At 39.4% G+C, this 16,797-nt stretch overlaps 1 long non-coding RNA gene across 5 annotated transcripts in view; it reads right to left on the bottom strand.

The window, feature by feature from the left end:
* Nucleotides 1-437: 437 nt before the first annotated feature.
* The window catches only part of LOC149249613 (uncharacterized), a 36,203-nt gene continuing 19,843 nt past the window's right edge, over nt 438-16,797 (bottom strand). For 3 of the 5 annotated variants that reach the window (XR_016265880.1, XR_016265884.1, XR_016265881.1), the window contains 7 exons: nt 2,649-2,728; nt 2,428-2,474; nt 2,095-2,276; nt 1,900-2,011; nt 1,756-1,820; nt 1,200-1,475; nt 438-994 (listed from right to left, as the gene is read on the bottom strand). This is a non-coding gene — a long non-coding RNA (uncharacterized LOC149249613). Of the gene's footprint in view, nt 995-1,199; nt 1,476-1,755; nt 1,821-1,899; nt 2,012-2,094; nt 2,277-2,373; nt 2,475-2,648; nt 2,729-3,320; nt 3,721-16,797 lie in introns of those variants that run through there. The other 2 variants (XR_016265883.1, XR_016265882.1) reach the window with 2 other exon arrangements.

Genomic DNA, 16,797 nt, shown 5'->3' with positions numbered 1-16,797 from the left:
ATGAACGATCTGTTTTCGGGGATCTCTTTCCTCTTTATCAGGATTTTGTCACTGATTTTTTGTCCGTTATCCAGCTTTTTTGCAGCTTCCTGTCTACCAATGTATTCCGATCATTGTACTCCTTATATAATATATTACGCTTTTTCTTTCCTGAAAAAATCTAAACCAACCATATCAAAAATCATTAATTTACCAACCCATCAATCCATCTCAATCTTATCTCAACTTAAGATCTTAAAATTGGAATATCATTTTGATTATACAAATCTAAATTCATATACCAACTCATTAAAATTGAAAAATGGTTTTAATTACAAAAATCTAAATTCATAACTCATTGGTTTACAAATTTTAAATGAAAATCAATAATAATTGTATATACAATAATATTCAAATTAAAAATACATAAAAAATTAATAACAAAAAATCAATAACAACTGTATATAATATTAATATTCAAATTGAAAATACATTAAACACATTGCTAGCTCCAATTATGAAAGTATGAACATATTCAAGTCATTTCCACCTAAGTCGTTTCCACCTATATATGGACGTAGTGTTTTATTGCGGGAATATATATGTCCTGCGGGAATATATATGGACAGTGTTTTCCGTATATGAAATTATTGTCCTCTGCTAGACCGACATATAAGCAAAGAAAACCACCCTTTGTTAGGAAAATAAAGATTGACTTCCCTTTGGGTTTTGCTGGAGGTAACTCTGTTTTCCATATGCGAAAATATTAAGTAAAAAAAAAATCACCCGGATTGATATCCTTTGGGTTTTGCTGGAGGTAACTCTGTTTTTTTCTTTAACTTAATCACCTTCCATACTTTCATATTTTGAATTCCATAAAGGATTCGAGTTCATCCTGAAATGAACACGCTGGTCCCATAGAAAATGACATGTGAACTTGAATTTACACATATCATGCCACAACGCTTCTCACTGTTCTATATATTAATCCAATTTTTCACAAGTAGCCTTTACCCTGCAAACCAATATAATAATTAAATTACAAGAAGAAAAGTGTCGGTGCATATTGCAAGTAATAAACTATAAGCATATATTCAAGTGGACATTCAAACTTGTAGTCCCAATGCGTTGCATTTTCTTTTACATCGATTTACACTCGATTTACAATTTATAATTTTCTTTTAACTTTGATTTCCTCTAGATAGGAACCATAAGCCTACCTGATGGCTCATGACAGACGCTGGATCTATTATACAACATCAATTAACAACGGTTAGCCGAGATAGCATTAAAATGTCCACAAGGGAAAAACACAGGTTATTACAACCTTCGTTTTCCCACCTTCATCGACTGCTGATCTTAACAACGGTTAGCCGAGATAGCATTAAAATGTCCACAAGGGCAAAACACAGGTTATTACAACCTTCGTTTTCCCACCTTCATTTACTGCTGATCAGGTGGTGTCCTGCAAGTTCGCTCAGCATGTCTGTTTGGAGCTAAAAAGTCATAAAAACAAAGAATCAATGATTTGAGATAACTCGAAGAGGTCACTGAAAGCTCTATAGTTGACTCCCATTTCCTTTTCAAAAGGACCTGTTGGACCGCTCTGAAGTTTAGAACTCCAAAGTGTCAGGCCAGGTTACCTTGAGAAAGATCTTAAAATTAATCTATTAGTTAAGAATCAGAAGCTGCTTTCCCAGCTAAGCCATTTTAGATATATATTTTTGGGAAACCATCAAATTTTTAGAACAAAATCCTTGGAAGAAATATACTCACCATGGTGTGGGTCTTTCCATATCCCGTTTGATCGGTCAATGGCTGTGTATCCATGTGAATTTCCTCTAACAACGGACAAAAACAGGTTAGTAATTTTATACAAATTATGTCATAAGACGAGGCCAAATGACTCTTAATCAGTACCTTGTGTAGCAGATGGCCCAAAAACCTTATTAAAATTGGATATCCTCTGTACATCTTTGCCCATTTTGGATTACAGATCGGATCAATGGCTGTGTATTCATGTAAATTTCCTCTGCCAATTCATGGAAAAAACAAGTTAGTAATTGTATGCAAATTATCTCAGAATACGAGGTCAAAAGAATCTTTAATCAGTACCTTGTGTTAGAGACGGCCCGATGGCCCAAAAAACTTATTAAGGTTGAATATGCTCTGTACATTTTTTCCCATCTTGGATGTATTGACGAGGGATCCATCTTCCCCAATAAATTCCACTGCACCGTGGGCATCAGATTGACCTCCAAAATGGGGTTTGATTCTGCAATATACCCTTATGCATCCTGAGCCCCAACAAAACAGTAACTATAATTAGAGATTACTGTAATTGTCATAATATAACTATGGCATCCATTCTGGCAATAATTGCAGGACAAACACCTCTGAGGTCTTGAAGGCTATTATAAAGGATGTATAAAGGATGTTGTTTTTTACTCTGTGATATCCACTGGCAGCATTAGAAATTCCTGTGGCCTGGTTATCTGTAAAAATAATGTTTTAGAGAGAAAGAAGTCAGTGTCATTCCTTATAATAGCTTACTCAGTTAGCAATACACAACAACAAAACAAATGTATAGCTTACAAAGTTCGAACATTAAAGAAATTAAGAATCCTCCAATAAATGTCGAGGTGTAGAAGTGTTTGGCTTTAACTTACCAAACAATTCAAAATCCCTTCACCACTCTGGCTGTAACACTTGTACATCTTCCCGTGCTCTAAGTAATGTCTCTTATATCCTGAAAATCATATCCACTGTTTAATAAAATGAGCATTGTGAAGTTTCTAAAAGATGGTAATCAATAATGAGGCAGTCATGGATCACAAAATGATTAATGAGTTTGCTTTAGTACAGCAAAAGCAGTATTCGTATGATTTAGTTTCATTATTTCAAACAGAATCAGAAAAAATTGTGATCTCCGATTGCATATTTATATTTAGAGAAACTGGTGCTCCCTGATTGCATACTCTGTATCTGCACATGTAAGAAATAACTCTTTAACATGTTTTCTACTAGACTACTCTAGGACAGCAGGAACATGTTGGGATGAGGCAAAAAGAGATACTAGTAATCAGGCTTTAAGCTACGCTGGTTATCGCATCATCATGGAAACAGAGACAATGCAAACATGGTAGGATAATCTTCCTAGAGTGGCAAAAAAATGTTCTACATATCACATGGAATTCTTCATCAAACAATAGTCCTCATTATACTGAATCAAATGGCGACTGAATTTATTTCATGCTGCAGTACATTTGTTTACATTTCTGATTTGCCTCCACAGCATAAAAATTTTATTATGTTTAGTGAAAAGTTAAAATATTACTCACCTTGACTTCTTTTCTTTGTGCTTCCAAACGCATTTGATGTTCCTGACTAATATGCAAAGGTTTTGGATCCTGACTTTGACAGTCACCATTTTTCTCGTCTGGAGAATCCGAAAGGAAATAATTGTCTTGATCCTGGATTTTCTGAATCTTCAAAGCAATTTATAGTTAGCATAAGATGAAAATTGCCATCAAACTGGACAAGAGAACTTCTCATTCTCATCTTAAACACAAACAAAGAGAAGATTGAGTGAAAATCAACACATCCTGATGGAATCTCTATAGCATATGTATTTATGGTTTATCCCAGTGTTCCAAGGGGACTCGTCCCCCCCCCCCTAGGGGTCTAGTTTCCTAGCTCCCCCGCGCTCCGGGGACTTGGGGACAAGAAGGGGTCATTTCCCCACGCTCCCAAAAAACAGGGTACGCAGGGGGTTGTGCCAGGGGGCCGTTTCCTTGTGCTGGGGTCGTTTCCAAAAAGGGGGTCATGAGGGGTCATGGGGGACCGAGGGGGGGAATTGAGGGGGGTTGAGGGGGGACGTGGGGGGTCGAGGGGCCCGATTTTTTTAAATAAACTTTTGTTTATAATTAAAATTTAACATTAGTTTTAATAATTTAGGGTTTCAATTCGTTTTTTAATAAATTTAATTCATTATTCGCCCTAGCCACTCCATTCGCAAGACGTTCCTAGTTCCTCTACTGCAGAGAAGAATTGGTCCACATATAGCTTCATCCACTCTATCAAGAGGAACAAGCTTACCTCTAAAAGAGTGGAGAAGTTAGTTGTTGTGCACAGTGCCCTACGTCTTGAGCATAGGAAGACACCTGAGTATTGAAGGGACCAACAACACGATGGGATGTTGATCCAGAGGATGATGCACAGGTAGATATGGCGGAGAGACTTGATGAGAGACAAATGGGGTTGGTTGGTGTGCCACTTAGCATGTTTGAGAATGCTAGTGATTCAGATTCAGATGGTGATATGGTTGATCCTTATTTATTCATACAGCAGCTGGATGCAGAGACTAGCGAGGCATTACCTTGAGGCTTGAGCAAAATTATTCTCGTTTATCTTTTGATATGTTGATGTTCTTATGTTATTCTGACTCTATAAAATTTTGACTCTTGGTGTATTAGACTTGACTTTAGTCTTTTGTAATTCTATAAAACTTGACTCTTGATGTATGATGTATCAGACTTGACTTTTATAATTTTATGTCAATATTCATTGTTCAGTATTCAATGTTCATAGTAAGAAGTGGAACATCAATATGGTTTAAACTTTAATCATTTTGTATGATGTATGATTATAAATTACAATTTTAAATTTATATGATATTAGATAATGATATTCATATCAATGATCATGCTTTGCAGCTTTTCAATTCAAACCCAATTGTCACAGTGGACTCAATTTATAAATTATATTTTATATTTATAAGTTTTTAAGACCCTGACGTCCCCCCACGTTTCCTAAAAATTGGTGGGGAGTTTTTGCATAGACTGCTCCCGCGTATCCTCGCTCCCTTGTATCCTCGCTCCCTCGCCCCCTCATCTCGGAACCTTGGTGGAACATTGGTTTATTCTTTTTTACTTCAAGCGATGTGTTCACTGTTTAGTCATTTCCCTATTGAGGTATCTAGATAATAGGTATTACTCATGAAACCTATGGATATTGTGCAATGAGATAATTTTTATTTCATTTTGCATCAAGGACAATTGATGCTCACCAGGGAAAATTTATCTTGTCTATTCTCCGCAAAAATTGCAATGATAAGATTCATGAATGCTTGCATCTAGTCCTACTACACAACAACAAAGAGTTAAAAAATGAACTCTTGAGGACCTAGTGTTCAATATGCTTAGAGAAATTTTTCATATCTAATATGTATGACTGAACAAGACTAGGGTTTTGAAGCACATTTTGCATTTAGAATGTTTTGTGCTTAGTCGAGTAGGATTAGTGCAAAAGAATAGGTATGATATTTGCATACCGATGTAGCAGTTTGTATGGCTTCAACAAGGTTCTGATCAACATTTTCCTTGTCATATGTCATTTCTTGAGCAAACCGCTTTAATAAAGCTCCCATTACGTCTGTCAACCATAGCATGTCGTTAAGGATGTGTAAAGCAAAGAATTTTTAATTTTCAAGCATGAATAGTTTCTAGAACTTCAGAGCATGAAATAAACTCAATAACCACACATTAATTGAACCTTTAGTTTGAAAGAGATGTTAAAGAGTTGTTTTTCTCCCTCATCCGTGTTTCTAACTGATGGGTTTGGCTAAGTTTCAAGGTCCCTTACAGGAACAAAAGGAGTTGAGTGTTAAAAGAAATTTCGTGTGTTTTGCAAAACCATGGGGAACCTCAAAGGGCTTGCATATTTCCAAGAGCCATTTCCTCCACACTGTTTCCATTCATGATAAGCCCTCGGCGCCAATATACAGTCAACAATCTTTGTTGTAGAACCCTGCTGTAAGCTTTCCTAAAGAAACAATAAGATTCACGAGGCAGAACAAAAACTTGTTAAAATCAAAGATTCAAATGCAAACATCCATACAAATATCAATGTGATTGGCATGCTCACCTGTTCTTAATGAGAAGCTTCAAAAGTAGGCAACTTCATCTCTTCAGCAGCGACAAGGAAACTCCTAAGTTCTCAAAATATTGAGAGGTAGATAAAGGTCGTCCTTCTAAAGGAAGTGATGAAACATGATTTGCAACGAACTGCTAACCAGCCCAAGTCAATTACCAGGGTAGGAAAAGGAAGGCTAGATTTCAGGACAATAACAGGTTTCATCAAATATGTGAACATTTGGGCATAAATGGTATCCCACCTTAGACATTGCTCCTGGTTGAACCATGTTGATAAGATTACATAAAATGATCCCACTTCTCAAGCAAAGATAAAACTCCTCAGATGGCTTGCATGGCATATCTAGAGATCCAACCATGCTCTTTATCCATGTTGTAGCTTGAAACCTTCTATTAGTTGTAAAATATCATACATAATAAGAAGTGTAGTTAAGGTCAAAACCCTCGAGGTTCAGTCAAAACAGAACTTATTTCAATCCTAGAAAATAGAGCCCTCGTTAAACAAGATATATAATCTATATGAGAAACTATTATCAAACCTCCCAAGCCATACTGAAAATGTGGGTTTAATAAAGCACTGAGGCATATGCAAATTCAAATCCAAAATCAAACATCACTAAAATTTGATTTGGTCAAATGAGAAGATCCATTCATATTGATATAGAAATACTAGATAATTCTAGAGATGAGTTATTCAACATAGTAGCTTAATATCAGTAACTGCACGAAATAACGAGGCCAAGGGTTTGGATGTACTTGTCCACACACAGGTATGAAACCAATAACGAATGAATGTACTTGCAGGGCATCTGGGATACCTATAGGAGGGCATTTGTCAAGCTTTTTTATCTAAATATGTGAAATCAAGTTGCTATTGAGTGCAAGCATGAAAAAGCTTAGGGTTAAGCTCTGTGCTTTATAATTAACATCATAACAAAAAACGTAGCATCAAAAATAGGGGAAATGAACCCTAAAATAAAGCCCAAGTCATCATAAAAAGAGAAATTGAAAACTAAATATAATATTATTAGTTCACCTGCTTCCTCTGCTTTCAGTAAAAGCAAAACGACCATCACAGATGCTCTTAGCTTGCAACTAATACCTTTTTCTATGTTAAAAACCTGTAAATTCGTGGTAGTCTTGAACATATTGTCCTGAACATATTGTCTGCAAATGCCTCGTGCCTTCTCTAACTAAACGAACTTCTGGGAGGAGGATAGAGAGAAGTGTTGGGAACCAATGGGGTAAGGACCTGCTTACGCCTACACTAAAGCCATTAAGGGTCAGCTGAAGGTGTGTCTCTTGATCCTCTGAATGTTCACGCACTGCCTCAATGCCCTGCTCCCACCTTATTGTTGGAACTTAAGAGATCAATTTTGGTTGATTTCGATATTCTTGACTAAAAAATCAATAAGAACTAGAAAGAATCAATCGTTCCAAGTCTGAACTCTGAGCATTGATTTGTCGCAGTAGTGGGCACGGCGTTGCAACTGCTTGTTCGCACGTATTGTAAGCGGTAGTGGGCATGAAGCTATACCTGCTTGTGCGCAGAAGGTGGCCATTAACGAGGCGAACTGTTCTCAGCGGTAATTCCCTCCAACATGGGCTGAAACTCCGCTATGCCAACTGTTATATGCACTAGTACAGATGTTAGATTGTCATTCGAAGGAGGGCAACAAAAATAGGCATACGCCTATCAGTGTAATAAAAATAAACAAGTAGGATAGCTTAGCACAAACCTTTGTATCGTGGATAAATATTTCAAATGTACAAAGCTTAACAACCAAAACAAGAGTCACAAATGCTTACTGCCACACAAAATTGAGGAAAACAACAATAATTCATTTCTACTTTCAAAAATAATTGCAACAAATGACAATATTCATTTGTATTTTTAAAGTCTTTAGACAACTAGAGAGCACATATATTGTTCCAAAAGCTTAAATGTTCACCTGAGTTTTTGATAGTTTAAAAGAGGCTTTAGATCTTTAGTCTCATGTTTCTGTAGCCCCACAACTTTTAAAATTCTAACTTGCGAGCCTCTGAAACCTAATGGAAAAATATATAACATAGTGAATAAAGTCTTTATAATTCCATAGTTTACCCATCAGTGTGCTTTCTTTTCATCCTCATGTTTCTCTTCACATGATTTCTTCTCTTCTATGTTCAATGCTTTCCATTTAGTTTTCAAAATGGCTACCATATACTTGAAAATGGTATTTGGATTCTCATATTTCAGCTATTGGAAATATAACATAATGAATTGGAGCACTTAACTAAAATGAGCATTCTTAAAAAACATGTGAAACGTTCATATAATAGAACATAATGAATCGCAAATCGCAAGCCAAAAGCCCCATTTAAGTTTAACTCGACCTGGCTCAAGAATGAGGAGTATACCAAAATGGTCATTGATTATTGGAAATCACTTCCCCCTGCTCCTAGACAGTCACACACTAAATGTTTTGCTAAAAAACTTCTCTGCCTCAAGCACAAAACAATTGACTGGGCCAGAGAAAAAAGAGTAAGGGATGATCACCTCCTTAATGATATTGAAATTGAACTTGCTAATCTAGTTGGAGCGGATGGTCGAGGATTTGAATCTGCTGAAGCAAAAGATCGCCTTATCAAACTTGAAGCAGAGAGGAACAAAATCCTAAAGGACAGAGAGGAAACCTAGAGACTTAGGAGTCAAGCCATTTGGCTTCAATCTGGGGATGATAATACAAAGTTTTATCATCAATTTGCAAATGGTCGACGGGCCATCAATACTATCTGGAATTTGGAGGATGATTTTGGACACTGGGTACAATCATTCAATCATCTAGCTACTCTCAGTACCTCTCATTTTAGTCAGCTCTACAAAGCACCACAGGAAACTACTCTTGCTGAGATTATCAAAGTGGCAGGTTTGTTTCCTAGATTTGTCAATCATGAAGCTGCAGAGGATCTCATCAAGCCAATATCTATGGGCGAATTGGAAGGCACCCTCAAATGGTTCAAGAAAGACAAGAGCCCTGGACCGGACGGATGGCCGGTAGAATTTTATCTTGCCTTTTTTGAAGTACTTGGCAATGATCTGCTTCAAGTTATTGAAGAATGCCAGGTAAGTGGTCGAATGTATGATGCATTTAATTCAACCTTCATTGCCCTCATTCCCAAATCTGACTCCCCTCTGACCTTCAATGACTTTAGGCCCATCTCTCTTTGCAATTGCATATATAAGATCATAGCCAAAATTATTGCCAATTGCCTTAAACCTATTTTATCTGAGCATATCTCTCCGGAACAGTTTGCCTTCCTTAATCATCGTCAAATTCATGAAGTTGTCGGCACCGCCGAGGGGGTCCTCCATTCCATCAAGATCAAGAGGCTAAAAGGTATGACCCTAAGGATTGATTTAGCAAAGGCATTTTATCGTACTAGCTAGCTATACTTGAGAATGATTTTGACTCATTTGGGCTTCCCCATAGCTTTCATCCAATAGATCATGTGTTGTATTTCTAATGTTTCATATAGTGTTTTTATCAATGGTTCCGCCTCTTCTTTCATGCTAAGCAGCGCCTTAGACAAGGTTGTCCTCTCTCTCCCCTGCTTTTCTTGTTGATCATGGAAGGCTTGAGCCGACTTATATCTGAGGAAAAAAGATAGGGAAGACTTCAAGGTATTAAAATCACCAACAGTTGCATCCTTACCCATCTACTATTTGTTGATGATGTCCTCATTTTCCTCAATGGATCGATTGGTGACACAACTACATTTTCTTCTATCCTCAGATCCTTTTGCTTTGCCACAGGAATGGAATGCAATCAACATAAATTGACTCTGAATGCTGTTGGTTGCTCCCTCAATGAAACTCACAATGCTCATCAGCGATTTCCCTTCACTATTCTCCCATTTGATGATGGTCTTAAATATCTTGGATTTCGACTCAAGCCCATACATTATAATATAGCTGACTGGGTATGGCTTGTGGCAAAAATTGAAAGGCGACTGAATATATGGCATCAAAAATGGCTCTCTAGGGTTGGCCGACTCACTCTTATCAAATCTATATTGGAAGCTACACCAGTGTACTAGATGTCCTTGGCTTGGATTCCAAGGGGCATATTGCATAGAATACAATAGTTGTGTTGCATATTCTTATGGAAAGGGAAACAAGAAGGTCATACATATGCATGGGTAAGATGGGACCTCATTGCTCTCCCAAATAAATGGGGTGGATGGGGCATGAAAAACCTTGATACCTTTGCAAAAGCATTAGCAGCAAAAATGGGATGGCAAGTTCTTACTACAAAGAATCTATGGACTGAGGTGGTCATATAGAAGTCCATCTTCTTGATTGGATCGGGCGACCAACATGGAGCAGTTTTGAACTCTCTATCATACATCTATGATGGATTAACCTGGAGGATTGGTAATGGTAACCTCATTTGCATTGGCATGGATCCTTGGTCTAGATGTGGGAATGCTTTTCATCTTCCCCCTAAGCACCTACACTTCCTCTCGATCGTAGGTATCACTAGACTTACTCAATTTGTTGATCAAGACAATTCCACTATTTTCTATCAAGCCTGGAAATCTGTTGAACTATTGGGTATACCTAACATCTAGCACAATGATTGGCAATCCTATATTAGTGCACTCTCAGAATCACATGTTCGGATCACTGAGGGAGAGGATGAGCTCATCTGGGCACACTCGCAACATGGTTCCTATTCTCCTAAGGAAGGATATCCTCTCATCTACTCTGCACACAAACCCCCCGCTTCTGATTGGTGGTGGCACGCTCTTTGGAAGCTAAAGGCACCTCCCAGAGATAAATTATTCATGTGGTGTATACTCTGCAACAAATCCCCTACAAGGGACAATCTACAGAAGCGATCATATTTCAGACCAACCTAGTGTATACTATGCAAGCAGGCATCAAAATCTATTGAACACTTATTTCTATTATGTCCTATTACCATTTCTTTATGGCATAATGTACTTGCAAATCTACACCTTCCCAATCGTTGGCATGGAGCTAATATATTGGAAGCATGGCAATCGTGGTGGTCTGTTGCACGCCTAACCAAGTTTAGGAACCTCCATCTCCTGATATGTTGGTGCATTTGGTTGCAAAGAAATAAACTTATTTTTGCAGGTACCGCTTCACTATGGCCTCAAGCAATAGCACATCTCAGATCAATATATAACAGTATACCGGAGGATGATTGCCCTCACACTACACGCAATATCTCTGCTGAGATTATCGACAGGAAAATCCCTTGGGCATATTTCGAAGGTTCAACACAATAGCAAGGTTGTGGTGGGGGCGTGTTACTACATATTTGTTAATTTTAGGTATGTTCTATGCTTAGAGCAATTTATTTCAATTTTCACAGTTAGCTCAATATCTTTTCCAGATTAGCAATCACATCAGCATTAAAGTAAACTGTAGATAGAACATAAACATAAATTGCAGAAGATAAGCCAAGACAAGAGGACACAAGATGTGGCACTAGCCAAGGACAAACCCTAATGTGGGGAAACTCTTGATCAATTCTTCTTTTATGTTCTTCAATAGTTCAGCACAGAGAGAGAGAGAGAGAGAGAGAGAGAGATAGTACATTTACAACAGAAGTCAACACTTTGACTTATCTAGATAAGAGCATAGATCATTTCTAAGAAGATAATAGATGAGATCAGTTGAAGACATGTTGCTTCAACTGATTCTCCAAGGTGACTCCTTCACGTATCATTTTGTTGCATCTCATCATCATGTTGCACCTCACCGTGTTGCACCATGCTGCACCCATCATCACAATGCTGGACCTCATGACTATGTCGTACACATCATACTGTTGCACTGTTGTCCCATGTGCCATAACCACGTTGTCATACAACATGTCTCATGTGCTTGCAGCACCATGTTTGCCACTGTTGTCCATGCTTGCCATGTTGCACCATGCTTTCCATGTTGTCCATGCTTGCCATGTTGCTCCATGTTTGCCATGTTGTCCATGCTTCACCATGCTTGCCATGTTGCACTATGCTTGCCATGTCACAGTTGTCCCATGCATCTATACAACACTATGTACCTTGTTGTCCCATGCATCTATACAGCACTATGTACCTTGCTGTCCCATGCATCTATACAGCACTATGTACCTTGCTGTCCTATTTACTTTGTTGCACTAGTTAGCAGCTGTCCCACTTGTGCCACTGCTGCACAATTGTCATAGTTGTCCTATGTCATTGGGCTGTCCCATCAAAGTTGTCGTCCCAACATGTTGTTGTCCCATTGTCCTATTTGTTAGTGACATTGCAGCTCCTATGTGGCAGTATCCAACATCTCTGTACTATTGTTCATGGATAGAATTCGATCACTGGTTAGGGCACCCTCCTGTAACCTACAGCAGTCCAACGATCAGCCCATAACTCACCTTGAATTATGCGGCCTCCCTTTCTTTACAAGGTAGGTGACCTCGCTGGTTGAGGAGACACCTACAGCTCCATGTAGAGGGTTGTTTTGACCATCAAAACAATACTTACAGGCTTGTGGCTTTCACACGGACCTTGCTGCCTCTTCAAGTGGTCACAAGAGTGACCTTAACGTCCCTTCTCCTTCGCTGAAGTAGGTGTTGGATTTCTGCCTTCTAGCCCAGCTCCTAGGCCCTCCTAACAATAGCTCAGTCCTCAAAAAGACCCATGACTTTGCTGCAACTAGGACCTATTAGGGCAACGTATATCCTTATCTTGACTACGGCTAGGTTACCCTTGAGATAGTGTAGGTTAGGGTTACCTTAGGATAGTGTTAGATCTGCGTCTAGGGCTACCTTCTATCTGTGTCTAGGGCTGCCTTCTATCTACGTCTAGGGAATCATCTTTTCCTCCAACGTCTAGGGCTTCCACTCCTAGATTTCTCTTCCACTAAAACCCAAGACAATTGGAAAGAAATAAAGATAGAAGTGTGTGTGAGAAATGACTCTCAAGTCATCTCCTTTTATACTAAAACATTGAGCACATGTGGGGTTTATTTGGTTGTTGGCTGACCTTGACAAATTGTCTTATAACACAAATAAATTCATAACTCCATGAATACTTATCAGAATCAGATAATCTTTAGATCAATCCTACACCTCTCGATGAGAGGGATCCAAGAAAAAATATCAGCTACCATAAACAAGATGACCCACATGTAGTTTGGCCCTACTTGCCAATTTTAACACTCCCTCTCAACTAGGGAGAACTCCATCCATTGATCCATATGTCCGACTGTACTATCAGTGCCCTATAGTGCTCTGCTCTGCTGAACCATGAAGAAGAAGAATTAATCGAGAATGTCTCATACCATTCTGTACTGACCCGAGGTCAGTTTTATTGATCCCAGATCAATATCAGAAGAGAGTGTCTCAAATCACTCATACTAATCCCAGATCAGTTTCATTGATCCCAGATCAATGGAGATCATCCTAGCATAGGGAGTACGGTAGATACAATGATGCGTCCATCGCTAATACTACTATGGTCCCTAACCCTATTTCCCTGCTCATTGGCCAGATGAGAGGTACTTCCCATGAGTCCCAGACTACATGGGTAGGATGCCTCAACAGGAGAACCATTCATCCTGTCCCTAAGTCGCCTCAAGGTATCACAGGGGAAGGCTAAGCCATTCACCCTGTACACAATGCACCATTAGGGGAGGGCGAATCACCCTATGGTCACTTGTTGCTCCAAGCAGTACCCCAAGCCCCCCGAAGCTCCCAGAGCTCAATGCATGCATCATACAGGACCTTTATAAGAAGGTCTCTCAACAACTCCAAGTCGTTCGAGAAAGTCAAAAATTTGACCTTTCCCCGGCGCTTTAACAAAATGTTTGCAACCTGTACATTAGTCTCAATGCAGTAGAGCCTCCTCACTCATCGAGGTACCATATCCCAGATAAGGTAGTATTTGATGTCTATATGCTGGAGCAAATCATAGAATATGGGATTCCTCAACAATCAAATCCCCCCCCGGTTGACACAGAGGATCCTAGTGGTATCCATCATGTGTACAAACAGCTCGCTAAACATCTTCCACAACCAGGCAGCTTCACACGAGATCATACTCATAGCTATGTATTTAGTCTTAGAAGTGCTTATAGCAACCGACTTGTGCTTCCTGCTCATCCAGGATATCGAACAGAACCCAAAGAGAACCAGCACTTGGAAGTGCTCTTGCGATTCTCCACATTGCTTGCCCAGTCATTATTCGAATAATCATGCAACTTCACATTTCCGGTAGTGTATCTCAATCCACGAGAGATTGTGCCCTGAAGATATCTCGGAAAGTTCTTGGCACCAATCCAGTGAGGCCAAACCATATATGAGTTCATCATGCTAACTACAAAACATATATCTGGACGAGAGTTCACCAAGAACATCAATGCTATTATGGGTTTGTGAAACTCAATGGCATTTCCCAAATCAGGTCCGGTATCCCTACCACATAACTTCTGAAAGTTAAGCTCCATCGAGGTAGTCACGGGCTTGTTGTTCACCATTCCAAATCCAAAATCTAACTCCCTCCTACTTCTGCAAATGAGAGGGTCTGCACCTGACAGATAGGTCATCCTCATAAGGTGCCGATATGAGAGGTCTATCATCCACAACCTTTGAGAAATGGTTTGGGTCAGTTTCACTCCTAGTGAGTCTCAGCTTCATCAGAAAGTGATCAATCCTCTCATACTATGCCCGGGGTGTTTTGCTTCAAGCCATAGAGGGCTTTCTTCCACCTGCATACATGAGATTCCCTCAGGTTGTTCCAAACCTGTGGACATGCTACATGAGGGGAATGGTCCCCTTGTAAGATTTTCCTTCGATACATCTCAGACATGTACCTTCATGCTCCTTTTGAATTCGGGCATTCCTGTCATCATCTGACTCACGTCGAGTAGGGTCCCATGATAAGTAGACCTTTAGTGCTATAGATGAGATGTGACAACTGACATGATCCCCAATGGACCTCCTACAACTTGATACAACCCTGAACTAAAAAGCATATGTGAAAAATTCCATTTTCAAATACGTACCTTTCCATCGATGAATTCCACCCTAAAACCTTTGACTTCCCTTCCAAAATGGTCACCAGGTTCTTCTTGCGATCAAGTACACAAAAGAGATTCTTGTAAATGAATCGAGTTACCCTCATTCAATTGAGGGGTAACATTCCCTACACCCTTCCTGGGATAGGTGGCATCGGCTCCAAGTATAATCCCACGATTGTTTCCATCTCTACTAAGTCAGAGAGAGTGTCCTCCTATCTGATGAAGTGCCTTTAAGCACTACAATCAATAAGCCAGATTCCCAAAGAATCTAAAAGAGAGGGCCAATACAAGATAACGCTTCTTTATCTTATCAGAAACAACATTTGATTCTTCATACCTAGGGTTCCTTGCTTTCTTGAAGAGTCGGTCGTTTCCTTGATGACCCGCATTACCTGTCATTCCCTCGATCATTGATGATGTCACTAGAATGATTGTTATCTTCATCAAGAGATGTGTCCCTGCCATTCGAGCACTCCTTCGCATAATGGCCGAACTTATTACAAACAAGGCATCTGTCTTTCTTTCCACCCTTAGATCTAGACTTCCCAATGATGTGGTCTTTAGGTAGGCCATCAGAAGCTTCTGTTGCGCCATTCTGATAATGTTCTCTGCTTCGACTTCACCCTTGGCGAATTTCAAAAAGGATGAGGAATCCATTGATCCTTTTGTCCTTTCCCAACTGTCTTCGGTAATTACTCTATCACTCTTGCTTGGGCATTGTCTTCACCTCAACTCTGATACCATGTTAATTTTAGGTATGTTCTATGCTTAGAGCAATTTATTTCAGTTTTCACAGTTAGCTCAATATCTTTTCCAGATTAGCAATTACATCAGCATTAAAGTAAACTACAGATAGAACATAAACATAAATCGCAAAAGACAAGCCAAGAGAAGAGGACACAAGATGTGGTTCTAGCCAAGGACAAACTCCAATGTGGGGAAACCCTTGATCAATTCTTCTTTTATGTTCTTCAGTAGTTCAGCAAAGAGAGAGAGAGATAGTACATTTACAACAGAAGTCAACACTTTGACTTATCTAGATAAGAGCATAGATCATCTCTAAGAAGATGATACATGAGATCAGTTGAAGACATGCTACTTCAACTGATTCTCCAAGGTGACTCCTTCACCTATCATTTTGCTACATCCCGTCGTCATGCTGCACCTCACCGTGTTGCACCATGCTGCACACATCATCACAATGCTGGACCTCATGACCATGCTATACACATCATACTGCTACACCTTACGCTCCACTACTGTCCCATGTGTCATAATCATGTTGTCATACAACATGTCTCATGTGCTTGCAAATGCTTGCCACTGTTATCCATGTTGTCCATACTTGCCATGTTGTCCATGCTTGCCATGCTGCACCAGGCTGGTCATGTTGTCCATGCTTGCCATGTTGCACCATGCTTGCCATGTTGTCCATGCTTCACCATGCTTGCTACTATCCATGCTTGCCATGTCACAGTTGTCCCATGCATCTATATAGCACCATGTACCTTGTTGTCCCATGCATCTATACAACACTATGTACCTTGTTGTCCCATGCATCTATACAGCACTATGTACCTTGCTATCCTATTTACTTGTGCCACTGCTGCACAATAGTCATAGCTATCCTATGTCATTGGGTTGTCCCATCAAAGTTGTCGTCCCAACATGTTGCTATCCCATTGTCCTACTTGTTAGTGACATTACAGCTCTTATGTGGCAGTATCCAACATCGTTGTACTATTGTTCATGGATAGAATTCGATCACTAGTTAGGGCACCCACCTGTAACTTACAGCAGTCCAACGATCAG

The sequence above is a fragment of the Pinus tabuliformis genome, chromosome 7 (genome assembly GCF_031772625.1).
Source record: "Pinus tabuliformis cultivar Carrire ecotype Pingquan chromosome 7, CPIR1, whole genome shotgun sequence".
In the NCBI taxonomy this organism is placed as follows: domain Eukaryota; kingdom Viridiplantae; phylum Streptophyta; class Pinopsida; order Pinales; family Pinaceae; genus Pinus; species Pinus tabuliformis.
Note: the sequence above shows the minus strand (reverse complement) of the source record. Positions and strands in the feature narration are given on the sequence as shown.